Consider the following 13,622-nt stretch of genomic DNA (forward strand, 5'->3'; position numbering starts at 1 on the left):
TCTTTACTCCAACCTGTTTTATCAGCAAAGTCTTTAGGACCTGTGTCTTATGCCGACTTCCTATCTCATCCTGTGACTTAGAATGCCTTAACCATGTGGGAATGCAGCCCAGTAGGTCTCAGCCTAATTTTATCCAGCCCCTACTCAAGATGGAGTCACTCTGGTTCAAATGCCTCTGACACAACCACTTCCCCTTGGCTCATCCATTGGCTATTCTCCAGACCTTCTCTAACTCTTTAGATTTTCCAGGCTGGAGTCAGACACCAACCGCAAAACATTGTTAAGCCAGAAGGCAAAGGCAAGCCCCTACTCCATATCTGAACTGGGAGGAGGGGAAACCCCAGCCCTGCTCTAAAATTCTTCTCCTCTGAATTCTTTCCTTTTGCAGCATGCCCAGCCTCTTGCATAGGAAGAAGTGGTAAGCTAAGGAGAGAAATGCAGGGTTCCTAGTACACCAATTTTGCAACTTTTTCATCTTGGCCCTGCTTTAAAATGATGCATCTACTGTCTTCATGCCTCAGCACAGCAGAGGTAAGAAAATTCCCATTCAGTTTTTATTCGTGTTTTTAAAAAAAATTGTGTGCATGGTTGCTTCAATAAAATTCGAACTAATAAGAAAAAAGCATAGCTTTGTTTTATAGCCATGGCTTGGTTAACACAAGGACATTTGGGCCACATAAATGCATAACACATTTTATAACTTCTTTAGTTCACATTTAACACACACGTTGGGGCTGCACTGTCCATAAATAAACAGCACATTGTAAGTTTGAGATGTAGCCTTTGGAGCAAAACATACCAGGATTGGATTATCATGTCTGACACTACTGGCTTTGTGATCCCTGATCCTACAGTTCCTTTTAACTTTCTCAGCCTCACTTATCTCATATGTAAAATTGAAAAAGTAACATATGCTTCATAAGGATTAAATGAGGGAGATATGAAAAATACTCTTGTACTTGATGCTTTCTTCTAAATGGGGCAATAATGATAATTAGTGATTGCATTTAATTAACTTTTCACACATTATCAGTTAGAAACTGCTTTTAAAATCTTTCTCTGGAAATTATCTTGTTTCAAATGCAGTGTTATGTCATTTTATCATATTTCACATGAAACTTCATTGTTGGCAATTAATTAGGTGTTTTGTGTTGAGTTGCCCAGTCTGTCTATCAAGTTGATTTAATTTATATTTTATCAGTATCATTTTCCTAGTAAAAGCAAGAGGAACTTGTTTTTGAGGGGAATTATGCAGTTTTTAAACATTAAAAGGTCACATTAGCAAAATTAGTTCAACCTCAACCTGTTTAATTTTTCAAACCTCACAGCCAAAAAAAAATCACAATTCTGCAATATCACTGTGACTCATTATCAGTTCACAAAATACAAGGAAGCAATAAAGAGTTGTGCAATTAAAATAGTAGTGATTTTTGTATCCAGTGGCTTTAAGTCCATCCAAGAGAACATGTTGGGTTTGTGAAATATGGTCACTGTAGTGTGGACAAGACTTCCCATATTAGAAAGTGCAATAGTCTGTGTGGGCCTCAATTTCCTTCCCTTCAAGGAGCGGTTGGGATGGCAAAAGATCTTTAAGGCCAAATCATGAGTCCATTTATTAATTTTGGATTCACCTATTTATTTAATCAAAAGAGATTGGCACCAGCAGGTTCTAGTGGAAAAGGCTTGTCTCTGAAGTACACAGACCTGAATTTTAATTCCATCTCTACTATGTATTAGTTATGTAACCATACAGGGCATTTTTTCCCCATTCTGAATCTCAGTTTTCTTTTTGTAAACTGGAGCACTGTTACTCTGAGGTTGCAAAGATATGAGTGGTTGTGAGATATCAGTGGTTCCCATAGGAGGTAATATCTCCTCTTCAGGGAATTTTGGAAATTTTCTGAGCATTTAGAGAATGAGGACTGGGACTTTTAGTCAGTCCACATCTAGAATTCTCCAAAATCGAGATATACCTTTCTGTACCCTAGAAAACCATGCTGTGTTCCAGTTTACTTTGAATGTTTCAGTGAAAATGATGAAGCTGAAAAAATGATGGAGGCCCGTTTTACATGTAAGTATGATGCTTTCACACAATTGTAATATGTGTTGAACGTCACACAAATGGATCTACCATAGAAATTAAGGGAAAATTACATATTGCTTTATTTGGCACTTTACCAAGAATTGTCCATTATTTTGGAAAAGCATGCTGTCATCAAGAATTTTATTCCTGGTATTTGACTTACTGATAAAGCACTCTTTATCAATTTGCACTTGTAACTCTCCTGATTACGGTGATCTACCTATACAGGAAAATATGCAAATTTAGATTTTATTTAAAATGTTAAATATAAGAATAAATTACCAAATAACATTGTTAGATTCTCAGTAGTGGTTTTGTTTCAAAATTTATTTTAAAAAAACAGAATAAAACCATAAATTAGGCAAACATTTTCCAAAAATACTTTGATAAAGAGAGATGTCAAATATCTATTGAACTTACAAGATATGAAGACATGATTTTGTCAGAGACGTTTGAACCAGAGCAACTCTATCTTGAATAGGAGCTGGGTAAAATAAGGCTGAGACCTATTGGGCTGCATTCCCAGACAGTTAAGGCATTCTAAGTCACAGGATGAGATAGGAGCACAAGATACAGGTCGTAAAGGCCTTGCTGATGAAACAGGTTGCAGTAAAGAAGTTGGCTAACCCCCACCAAAACCAAGATGGTGACGAGAGTGAGCTCTGTTTGTCCTCACTGCTACATTCCTACTAGCGCCATGACAGTTTACAAATGCCGTGGCAATGCCGGGAGGTTACCCTATATGGTCTAAAAAGGGGAGGCGTGAATAACCCACCCCCTGTTCAGGATATAATCAAGAAATAACCATAAAAATGGGCAAAGCAGCCTTCAGGGCTGCTGTTTCTATGGAGTAGCCATTCTTTTATTCTTTTACTTTCCTAATAAAGTTGCTTTCACTTTACTGTATGGACTTGCCCTGAATTCTTTCTTGTGTAAGATCCAGAAACCCTCTCTTGGGGTCTGGACCAGAACCCCTTTCCTGTAACAATTTGACAAAAGTAATATAATGTAACTAAAATATTGAAGGCATTTTTGGATCAGAAAGAAAGAAGATATTTCATTGCTTCTTAGGTAAAACTAAGGTAAAAAATTAATGTAAAATATGGCAAACTATATAATACTAGAGAAAAGTTATCATATTAGCTGTATGAATGATTATTAATATTAAATGGAAATAAATTCCAAGGAGATAATTGTTTTCTTTTTCAACAAGCAACTTTCATGCTTCAAAAAAATTTTGAGGTGGGGAAAGATTTAAATACAACTTAATAATGTACTGCCATTTAGTAAATTTGCATTGTAAGTGAAGAAAAAGAAACACCTCAGGTGATAATGAAGGTTTACTGCTTGCATATGTCAAATTTGTAAGGGATGAAAAGCCACAGAGGAAATGTTGCTTTCAAAATTACTGACAATGAATATAAACACATTTCCATTGCCTGAAACTCTTAAAATTTATTAAAACAGTGCATTTCTCAGAGTCATCGCCTCTGCTGCAGATGGAACAGCAGCCATGGAGAATAAGGTGAGTGGATTGCAGGAGGACTTTAAAAAACTGCACCAGGTTTTTAAGCACTTGCTTATCTTATGCTCATCAACACAAAGATGTCAAGAATCCTAGTGAAAGGTCACAGGAATCTCCAGCGTTGCTAGTGCACCCAGTAGCATGGAAAATGCACCTCCGAATGACAGATTATTTTATGAACTTGCAGTGACAATGAAGACGTATTTGGATGTCTTATTCTGTATAGCAAAGGAAGTAGCTCTGCTAAGGAGAATGCTTAAAAAACGGATCTTGGCTGGGCACAGTGGCTCATGCCTGTAATCCCAGCACTTTGGGAGGCCGAGATGGGCGGATCACGAGGTCAAGAGATTGAAACCATCCTGGCCAACATGGTGAAACCCCATCTCTACTAAAAATAGAGACGGCAGGCGCCTGTAGTTCCAGCTACTCAGGAGGCTGAGGCAGGAGAATTGCTTGAACCCAGGAGGCAGAGGTTGCAGTGAGTCAAAAAAGCACCACTGCACTCCAGCCTGGTGATGGAGTGAGATTCCATTTCAAAAAAAAAAAAAATAAGATCTTATTCACTTTTTGTTGCTATTGAATAACTTTTAAATTTGTCTTAAAAATTATATGTTAAAGCTGAATTATTGAGAAAATATAGGACATATTTCTCAGGCATATTTAAAATGTTAAATAGATCCTTCCCAAGTTCTAAGGAAATTAGATACTTCAAAGGGGCTATCAATATGTGTATTGTACATAACCTTGTTCACTGAGAATTGCATGAAGATACACTTAATGGTTTTTATTTGGAAATATATTGGTTATATTACTTAAAATGTATAATAATTGATTTAAATATTTCTATTAGCTTAATATACTAGACCTGATCATTAATTCATTTAAAATGGCCAAAGAACGTGTTAATGATTTACAGGAAGTTAAATAAGTGACTTTGAGACCAAAATATCTTTCAACTAGTATAGTTAGAAAAGATTTTGCATTTAAGATCTTCGCACCTACTCATTTGGAAAGAAGCTAAATTACTTATTTAGCCCTATTTCCAACTCTGTATTTTGCTAAAGATGGTTTCAGTGCAGTAGGGTGGTTACTAAAAAAAAGTGATGGAACCAATTGCAAGAGCTGAGAGAAGATTTGAGACTTCTTTTAACAAATGGAGAGTCAAATGTTACCAAGCTACTGGAAACACATGAAACATAGGGATATCAGTGAATTCCATCAATGCAGCTTGCTTTAAAGGTTTTCACATTATTTCTATCACGTATATGTAATACAGATACACACAGCTGTATAGCACAACAATAACAAATATATGTTTTGAAAAGTGAGTACTGGATTAGGTTAAAAGTTGTGCTACTTGTCAGTCCTTCTCTGACTTGTCCTCCATGTCTTTTGCACCATCTTTCCATATACTCTTATTTAACTATTTCTCTGTCCTGTATTCCCTGTTACTCATTGAAGGATATAGGCCCCAAAACATAAACACCAAGCAGGATAAATAAAAACAACACATCTAGGCCTATCTTAGTCAAACTGCAGAAAACCAAAGACAAAATCTTGAAGGAAAAATACATATTATATATAGTGAAACAAGAATAAGAATTACAGCAGTGTTCTCATCAAGGTCCATGCAAGCATGAATAGAGTAGAATGAACCACACAAAGGTTTGAAATCTTTTTTTCAGCAGCCTAAAATTCTATATCCCAGAATTCTATATTCTAGATTCTATATCCAAAAAGTAATTTTTTTTTTCAAAAGTGAAAGAGAGAGTGCCATCAGCAATATGGTGGAACAGGAAGGCCCCACCCCTAGTCCCCTCACAGAAACACCAACTTAGCAACTATCCATAGTTGGGAATGCCTTTGTGAGAATCCAGGAGCCCAGTAGAAAGGCAGTAGCATGCCAGTGGAGCCCAAAAACTGCATCAAGTAGGGTACAATAAGCAGATTTACTTTGTCTGTGTTGCTTCTCCCCCAAGATGACACAGCCACACACTAAGAAGGACTCCCTTGACCCTTGATTTACCAAGTGGGAGAAAGAGAGACTAAGGCTTATGTTCAGTTCCCTAGCATTTGGTGGCAGTAACTAAGAGGTGCACCTCTGACTTGCCTCATGTGAAACACTGGGAGAATTGGCATGACTAGAGCGTGGGGTTAGCTACAAATGGGGAAAGAGGCAAGGACTCATAGTGACAGTTGTGCAGATCTTAGCAGTGGCTCTGCACCCCCATCAGCAGCCTTACCCATACAGGACCTTCTCTAAAGGCATTGCTAGACTGAGGAGACAACCTAACCAACCGAAACTGACCATGGAGTATGGAAAGTGGGGAAAAGTAGCATTACAGTGGAGAAATCTGACAAACACTTTGTTGGCCAGGTCAACATCAACAGTATAAGTCATGTTGATAGCATGTATTCTTGACATGATGTGTTGAGAATAGCAATTTACCTCCATGGTTTTCCTTTAAAAACTTCATAAGCCTAGTCTAATTATTTTAAAAATGAGATAAATTACAATTGAGAGACATTTTCCAAAATATCTGACCAGTATTCCTCAAAACTGTCAAGGTTATCAAAAACAAAGAAAGTCTAAGAAATTATTACAGCCAAGCAGGGCCTAAGGAGACAGGACAACTGCATGTAACATAGAATTTTTTTTTTTTTTTGAGACGGAGTCTCACACTGTCACCCCGGCTGGAGTGCAGTAGCACAATCCCAGCTCACTGCAACCTCCGCCGCCCAGGTTCAAGCGATTCACCTGCCTCAACCTCCCGAGTAGCTAGGATTACAGGCATGTGCCACCACACCCGGCTAATTTTGTATTTTTAGTAGAGACAGGGTTTCTCTATGTTGGTCAGGCTGGTTTCAAACTCACAACCTCAGGTGATCCGCCTGCCTCAGCCTTCCAAAGTGCTGGGATTACACGCCCAGCCCAACCTGATTTGACATTTTACCTTCTTTAGGTTATGTCCTCCTTCCTGGGTAGGAACTTGTACCTGCAGCCTCTCTCCAGCTGAATGGACTGATCCCTGCCCTCACCTGACTGTTCCATCCCCACACCTATTGCCCCTCCTGGAAGAAAAAATGGCTTTGATGGAAGGTGACTGGGCCCCTGTGAGAGGACTCCACAAGGCCTTTCTGAGATGTTCTCTGTGTGTGTATTTCTTACCTACAATCTATTCCCCTAATTTTTAATTTATTACTCAAGATAAGTAGGCCTTTTTGTTCCCTTTTTTCCCTGTTTTCTCCCTTGAGGAAGTCACCAGTATAGACTCCCTGAGGGCTGTGTTTTAGTTTTGCGGTTGTCGTTCCTATAGAATGAGGAGTGTGGAAAAGGTCACACGCACCCCTCTCCTGTTACTTCTCCCAGTCCAGGGATCACATGAGCTGGTCAGGACTGTCTTAGCTCTTTCCAAGCACAGCCAGGAGCACAAAAAGAAGAGCTATGTGGAGCTGCATCATGCTGTGTTTTGAATATTTTTAGATAATTCGTTGTTCTGCTTAATGGTGAGCCACCTATTCATCAAACAATTCATTTTAAATGCGTGCTGGTGTCCTTTCTCCTGCCTTCTTTCACTGCCTCTTCTTTCCTCTCATTTCCATTATAGCTCATTCTCTGTTCATGTTGTGAGGTTCTGGGATAGGAAGGCTTTCATGTGCAACCTCACTTTACCAATTTAAGTGTGAAATCACACAATGCTTCCTGGAATTCCTCAGGCTGCAAGGCCGGATGGCAATTTAAATACAGTTACCGAAGTTAAAATCCACACAACAGTTCTGCTTCTCCATGTGGCCCAAAGGTACTTTCAGAAAGCTGATAGTGAGCATGTTTATTTCTAGCCATCCCTGGAGAAGCAGCAATAGCTCTGGAGTGTCACTTTTAGATTTTTAGAATGCACTTTTAACAAAAGCAAACTTTTTGCATCCTTTCAGGGTCACCTGAATGTGGAAAAGTTGAGTTGGAGCAAAACTGGCATGGCCGTACTGGATGGACCTCAGCATGACCAGGACACATTTCAGCTCAAATCCCCTGTGCCAAGAACACATTCTGCCAAGGACCACCACCTCTTCCCACAACTGTGAGTGGATTTATGTCATCACAGGAGGTGCAAAAACGTGTGGTGAGGTAAGTGAATTGGATGTCCTTGGCTGCCTGAGCAAGAGGGCAACTTTCCTGCCTTTAGAATAGAGAAAACACAGCAGGATAATTAAGAGCATGAGACTTTGGTTCCAACAGACAGTGGCTTCTCCTTCCCTAAATTGCCCTTATTTTGTAGTAAGTTATAACATGTTTATTTTCTACCACCTTATTACTTCACTACGTGAACCAAAAATAAAATCCTAAAGCCAACCATCTGAATGGACCTCTCCTTTCAGCCAGGGTATTCCAAAGTTAACCTGAAAAACTGGTTCAGGCCAGAATGGGAAGTGGGGTTCGGGCAGGCCTCATTATACTTTCCTCCCTTTTGGAATTCAGGAAAAGCCAACCACCATTTGACATCAACACAGACCTTAAGTCTGACAAGAAACATTTACAATCTATTCTCTCTGAAGTCTGCTACGTGGAGGCTTCATCTGCACGAAAAAACTTTGGTCTCCACAACCCCTTATTATAATTCAGACATTTATTCCTTTCTATTGCTAATAACTCTTTCAATGAGTTGCCAATCAGGAAATTTTTAAATATACCTATAACCTAGAAGCACTTCCCCCAGACAACACTTCAAGTTTTCCTGCCTTTCCAGACCAAGCCAATGTATATCTTACATGTACTGACTGATGTCTCATGTCTTCCTAAAACGTATAAAACTAGGCTGTGTCCTGAGCACCTTGAACACATGCTCTCAGGATCTCCTGAGGGCTGTATCACAGGCATTGGTCACTCATATTTGGCTCAGAATAAATCTCTTTAAATATTTTACAGAGATTGACTCTTTGTTGACAGTTACGTACATGAGGCTACTATGTATCATATACTTCTTGTGTGCCAGGCCCTATATTAGATGTTTTATCAACACAATTTCATGTCATTTTCACAACAACCCTACGAATAAATACCATGTATTTGGTTGTGAGACACTGAGGCACTAAGTGATTATGTCACTTGTCTAGGTTCACTTATCTAGTGTTGGGGCCTGGATCCAAGCCTAGGCAGGCTGACTTCAGAGACAACCCCACGCTGGGCTATATTCTTAGAAAAGTCACAGCTCTTAGCACATGGAACACACTGGAATCTGAAAGACCCAGCATGGCAAGCCTTCAGCTTCATGGGAATGAGCCTATCCCAGTTTCTCTGAGACTACAAAATGGCACCATCCTATCCACATTGCAGGGTTGAGCTGTGAATTCCAGAGAATCTCTGTGGGGTATCTGTGCCCAGCACCTCCTAAATAGTTGCTTATTCATGGACTCTGTGTAGGATTTACATCATCTACATTTTAAAAAAATACATGAATCCCCAAAGAAACAATTCTCACACATATTTTCCAGATGTGAAACAACTGAAGAGGAACGATTGCAGTAAATATAGTCAGCAGAAAATATTTTAATATATATTTCAGAATAATGCTGGAAGATAAATGGTATTCAAAATGTAAAGGATACATTAACATTTTCAAATGGTATGATCTAAACTTGAATTATCCATCCACAGCTTTGGTAATTACTTTAGCAAATTGCAGCCCTTTCCTCTGACCAAATTTCCAGTTAGGGAGAGCAGGAGGCCTGGTGCCTGAGGAAATGAGTTATTTATAGGGAACTATGAAAGTGAACTTCAGCTGTTCCTGCCTCTGTGCAGATGAGAGAAGGTGGCACTTGGGTTTCAGTCCTGTAGACATCGCCTATTGACATTCTTCTTAGTCAGTGAGAAAAGAAAATTCAGCATTCTTGACCACAAAGAACAAAAATGGAGTGGTCTAGTATGGGATGAATTTTGTCATCCCAAAAGATATTAAAGTTCTCACCTCCAGCACCTGTGAATGTGACCTTATTGAGAAATGGTCTTTTCAGATGATCAAGTCAAGCTGAGGTCCTATGGGTGGGCCCTAATCCAGTATGACCAGTATCTTTATAAAAAGGGATCTTGGACTCAGAAATAGACATCCACACAGGAGATGTGCAGATGAAGACAGAAGTTTGCAAGCCGAGGAACACCAAAGGTGGCCAGCAAAACACCAGAAGCTGGGAAAGAGGCCTGGAGCAGTTTCTCCCTCATAGCCTTGCAAGGAACCAACACTTTGGACACCTTGCCTTCAGACCTCTGGCCTCCAAAATTGTAAGAGAATCCATTTTTGTTGTGGAAGTCATCCAATTTGTGGTGCTTTGCTACACGAGCTGCAGGGGATTAACGTGCAGGCTTTGACAATGAGCTAAATTCTCCTCCCTCTTGCACACTGCAGAGGTCAATGCAATAAATGCTTGCAATGCTGGGTCTTTCAGATTCCAGTGTGTTCCATGTGCACTAAAATGCTGTGTCAGATTCTGAACTTCAAAAGACTTAGTTTGGAAGAGTTTCAAATGCAGATATGAAAACATAGCTGAAGGGCATAGGCTAGAAGAGCTGGAGTGAGGACAGACTGAGGACGGCAGTATTATTGTATTCTTGAACAGTTGAGAAGCTAGTGCTGGGTAGTTAGGAAGGGATTAGAACTAGAGAAGCCAAGGAAATGTCTCCAAGTCTCCATTTCCAGAGATTCCTCATGGATTCAACTCAACCAAACTTATTCCTCATGTGCAAGACCATCAAAGGTTGACAGAGAAAGAAGCTGCACAGTTAAAGCACACATTTGAGAAAGACAAGAAATGCATTAAGAAAAACTTGGGGCTGGGCACAGTGGCTCATGCCTGTAATCCCAGCACTTTGGGAGGCTAAGGCAGGTAAGTCACTTGAGATCGGGAGTGTGAGACCAGCCTGACCAACATAGAGAAACCCCATGTCTACTAAAAATACAAAAATTAGCTGGGCGTGGTGGTGCATGGCCGGAATCCCAGCTACTCTGGAGGCTGAGGCAGGAGAATCACTTGAACCTGGGAGGGGGAGGTTGCGGTCAGCCGAGATTGGACCATTGCACTCCAGCCTGGGCAATAAGAGTGAAACTCTGTCTCAACAAAAAAAAAAAAAAAAAAGAAAGAAAGAAAAAGAAAAACTTGTAGAAAATTGTGGCAGAGGGGCAGAAAGGTGACCTTTTCTGATAATGTTGAATTATTCATAGGTTTTGGCGTATTCTCCCTGAAAATTCAATGCAACTTAAAAAACTGCAGAAATTATTATCCACATTCAATCAAAAAACTTGTTACAAGGAAAATAAGAGAGTGGGTATGAACCTACAAGGAGGTATCTTGCAAGTGGGAGGACTTGTAGAGAAAAGTTTGAATGATACTGACAAATCAAAAGACATCGATAAAGCATGAAAGCCAATTCCTGCAGGGAAAGAAAGAAGAAAACTAGCCTTATTAACATTAACCAGGCCCATATATAGGATGATTATTTAACTCTCAGGATAGAAAGGAATATACAATAATAGCATAATAATATAATAGCAAGAAAGATATGAATTATCTAAAAGAAAACTGATGCTCAGAGATCTTAAGTGATTTGCTTCAGGTCACAAAGCTAGTGCGATTCAAAATCCAAAAATGAACACCAGTAAGTCTAACTTTAAAAGCCAGGATTTTGGACTATGAGAAAATCACTGGAAAGAACATGACTTCCACTTTTGAATCAATAATTTATATTGCATTGAAAGCTTTGTCATTTATGTCTGGAATATCCTTGTATCTACACATTCTGAAATCCATTTTTTTTAATAAGAAAGATGAACTGTGTAAAAATAAAGTTTGAAATAAAGACTGACTCAAAGTCATTGAGTTCAAGGGTATTTCTTGGAAAAATAAATCCACTTCCATCTGGGTCCCACACCATCTGCTTCTCTAGCTATGGTCCAGGACATCAGATAACCAATGGTTTAAAGTTGTTGCCAAATCCAGTGAATTTTAAAGGACATTTTAATCAGAAATAGGCTTCCAAGCAGCTGTCATATATTGTCAATATGATTAGAAGCTGGCAGGCAAGAGAATGTCTTGAAAATTGACAGAAAAACAACCTCAAGTAGAATAACACCAGTGCCACAAAATGGTTGTGACTTGGAGGCTGGCCAGGCGCAAGTGCCTATGTTATGATAAGAACTCTAGAACTGGTAGTCACCTCTCTTTATAAAATTGCCAATAAGTTTATAATAAAATATTGTTTTCAAGGATGTTACAATATTTTAATCAATTGGCCAAAAGAACAAATTATTGAGGAAACAGAATAGTCTGACAGAGAATTTTGCTGAGTTTTATTCTCATGTGTGCAGTTGACTTTCAGCCTTAGTTGGAATGGGATTTTCTTTTTTCCTTTTTTCAACTTTTATTTTAGATTCAGGGGTAAATGTGCAGGTTTCTTTTTTGTTTGTTAGTTTTATCAACTTTTATTTCAAGTTCTGGGGGTACATGTGCAGGATGTAAAGGTTTGTTCATAGGTAAATGTATGCCATGGTAATTTGCTGCACAGATCAACCTATTGCCCGTGTATTAAGCCCAGCATGCATTAGCTGTTCTTCCTAATGCTCTCCCTCTCCCCAACCCCCTGACAGGCCCCACTGTGTGTTGCTCCCCTCCCTGTGTCCCTGTGTTCTCACAGTTCAGCTCTCACTTATAAGTAAGAACATGTGCTGTTTGGTTTTCTGTTCCTGCATTAGTTTGCTGAGGATAATGGCTTCCAGCACCACCCATGTCCCTGCAAAGGACACAATCTTGTTCCTTTTTCTGGCTGCATAGCATTCCATGGTGTATATGTACCACATTTTCTTTATCCAGTCTACTGTTGATGGGCATTTGGATTGATTCCATGGCTTTGCTATTGTGAATAGTGCTGCAATGAACATACACATGCATGTATCTTTACAATAGAATGATTTATATTCCTTTGGGTATAAACTCAATAATGGGATTGTTGTATCAAATGGTATTTCTGCTTCTAGATCTTTGAGTAATTGCCACACTGTCTTCCACGGTTGTTGAACTAATTTACATTCCCACCAACAGTGTAGATGTGTTCCTTTTTTTCTGCAACCTTGCCAGCATCTGTTGTTTCTTGAATTTTTTAATAATTGCCGTTCTTACTGGCGTGAGATGGTATCTCATTGTGGTTTTGATTTGCATTTCTCTAATGATCAGTGATGTTGAGCTTTTTTTCTTATGTTTGTTGGCTGCATGAATATCTTATTTTGAGAAGTGTCTGTTCATGTCCTTTGCCCACTTTTTAATGAGGTTGTTTGTTTTTTCCTTGTGAATTTGTTTAAGTTCCTTGTAGGCTCTGGATATTAGGCCTTTGTCAGATGGATAGATTGCAAAAATGTTCTTCCATTCTGTAGGTTGTCTGTTCACTCTGATGGTCGTTTCTTTTGCTGTGCAGAAGCTCTTTGGTTTAGTTAGATCCCATTGGTCAATTTTTGCTTTTGTTGCAATTTCTTTTGGTGTTTTGTCACAAAATCTTTGCCTGTGCCTATGTCCTGAATGGTATTGTCTAGATTTTCTTTTACAGTTCTTATAGTTTCGGGTTTTACATTTAAGTCTTTAATCCATCTTGAGTTAAGTTTTGTATAAGGTATAAGGAAGGGATCCAGTTTCAATTTTCTGCATATGGCTGCCACTTCTCCCAGTACCATTTATTAAATAGGGAATCCTTTCCCCATTGCTTGTTTTTGTCAGGTTTGTTGAAGATCAGATGGTTGTAGGTGTGCACTCTTATTTCTGAGTTCTCTATTCTGTTCTTTTTGTCTATGTGTCAGTTTTTCTATCAGTACCATGCTGTTTTGGTTACTGTGGCCTTATAGTATAGATTGGAGTCAAGTAGTTATCTCTTAATGAGCATCCAACAACCAGGTACCTGCACACATTCTCGTCAACTGTCTTATCAACAATGGAAGGGACAGGCATCATTTATGACTTCCTCAATGTGGAAGAGATAAGAGT

The 13,622-nt window shown here is 39.1% G+C and overlaps 1 long non-coding RNA gene across 1 annotated transcript; it reads left to right on the forward strand.

The window, feature by feature from the left end:
- Positions 1-388: 388 nt before the first annotated feature.
- Positions 389-9,048, forward strand: LOC100610281 (uncharacterized). Its single transcript, XR_001720858.4, has 3 exons — positions 389-531; positions 1,989-2,071; positions 7,542-9,048. It is a non-coding gene; the product is annotated as an uncharacterized LOC100610281 (long non-coding RNA).
- The last annotated feature ends 4,574 nt before the right edge of the window (positions 9,049-13,622 follow it).

This window comes from Pan troglodytes, chromosome 11, assembly GCF_028858775.2.
Source record: "Pan troglodytes isolate AG18354 chromosome 11, NHGRI_mPanTro3-v2.0_pri, whole genome shotgun sequence".
In the NCBI taxonomy this organism is placed as follows: domain Eukaryota; kingdom Metazoa; phylum Chordata; class Mammalia; order Primates; family Hominidae; genus Pan; species Pan troglodytes.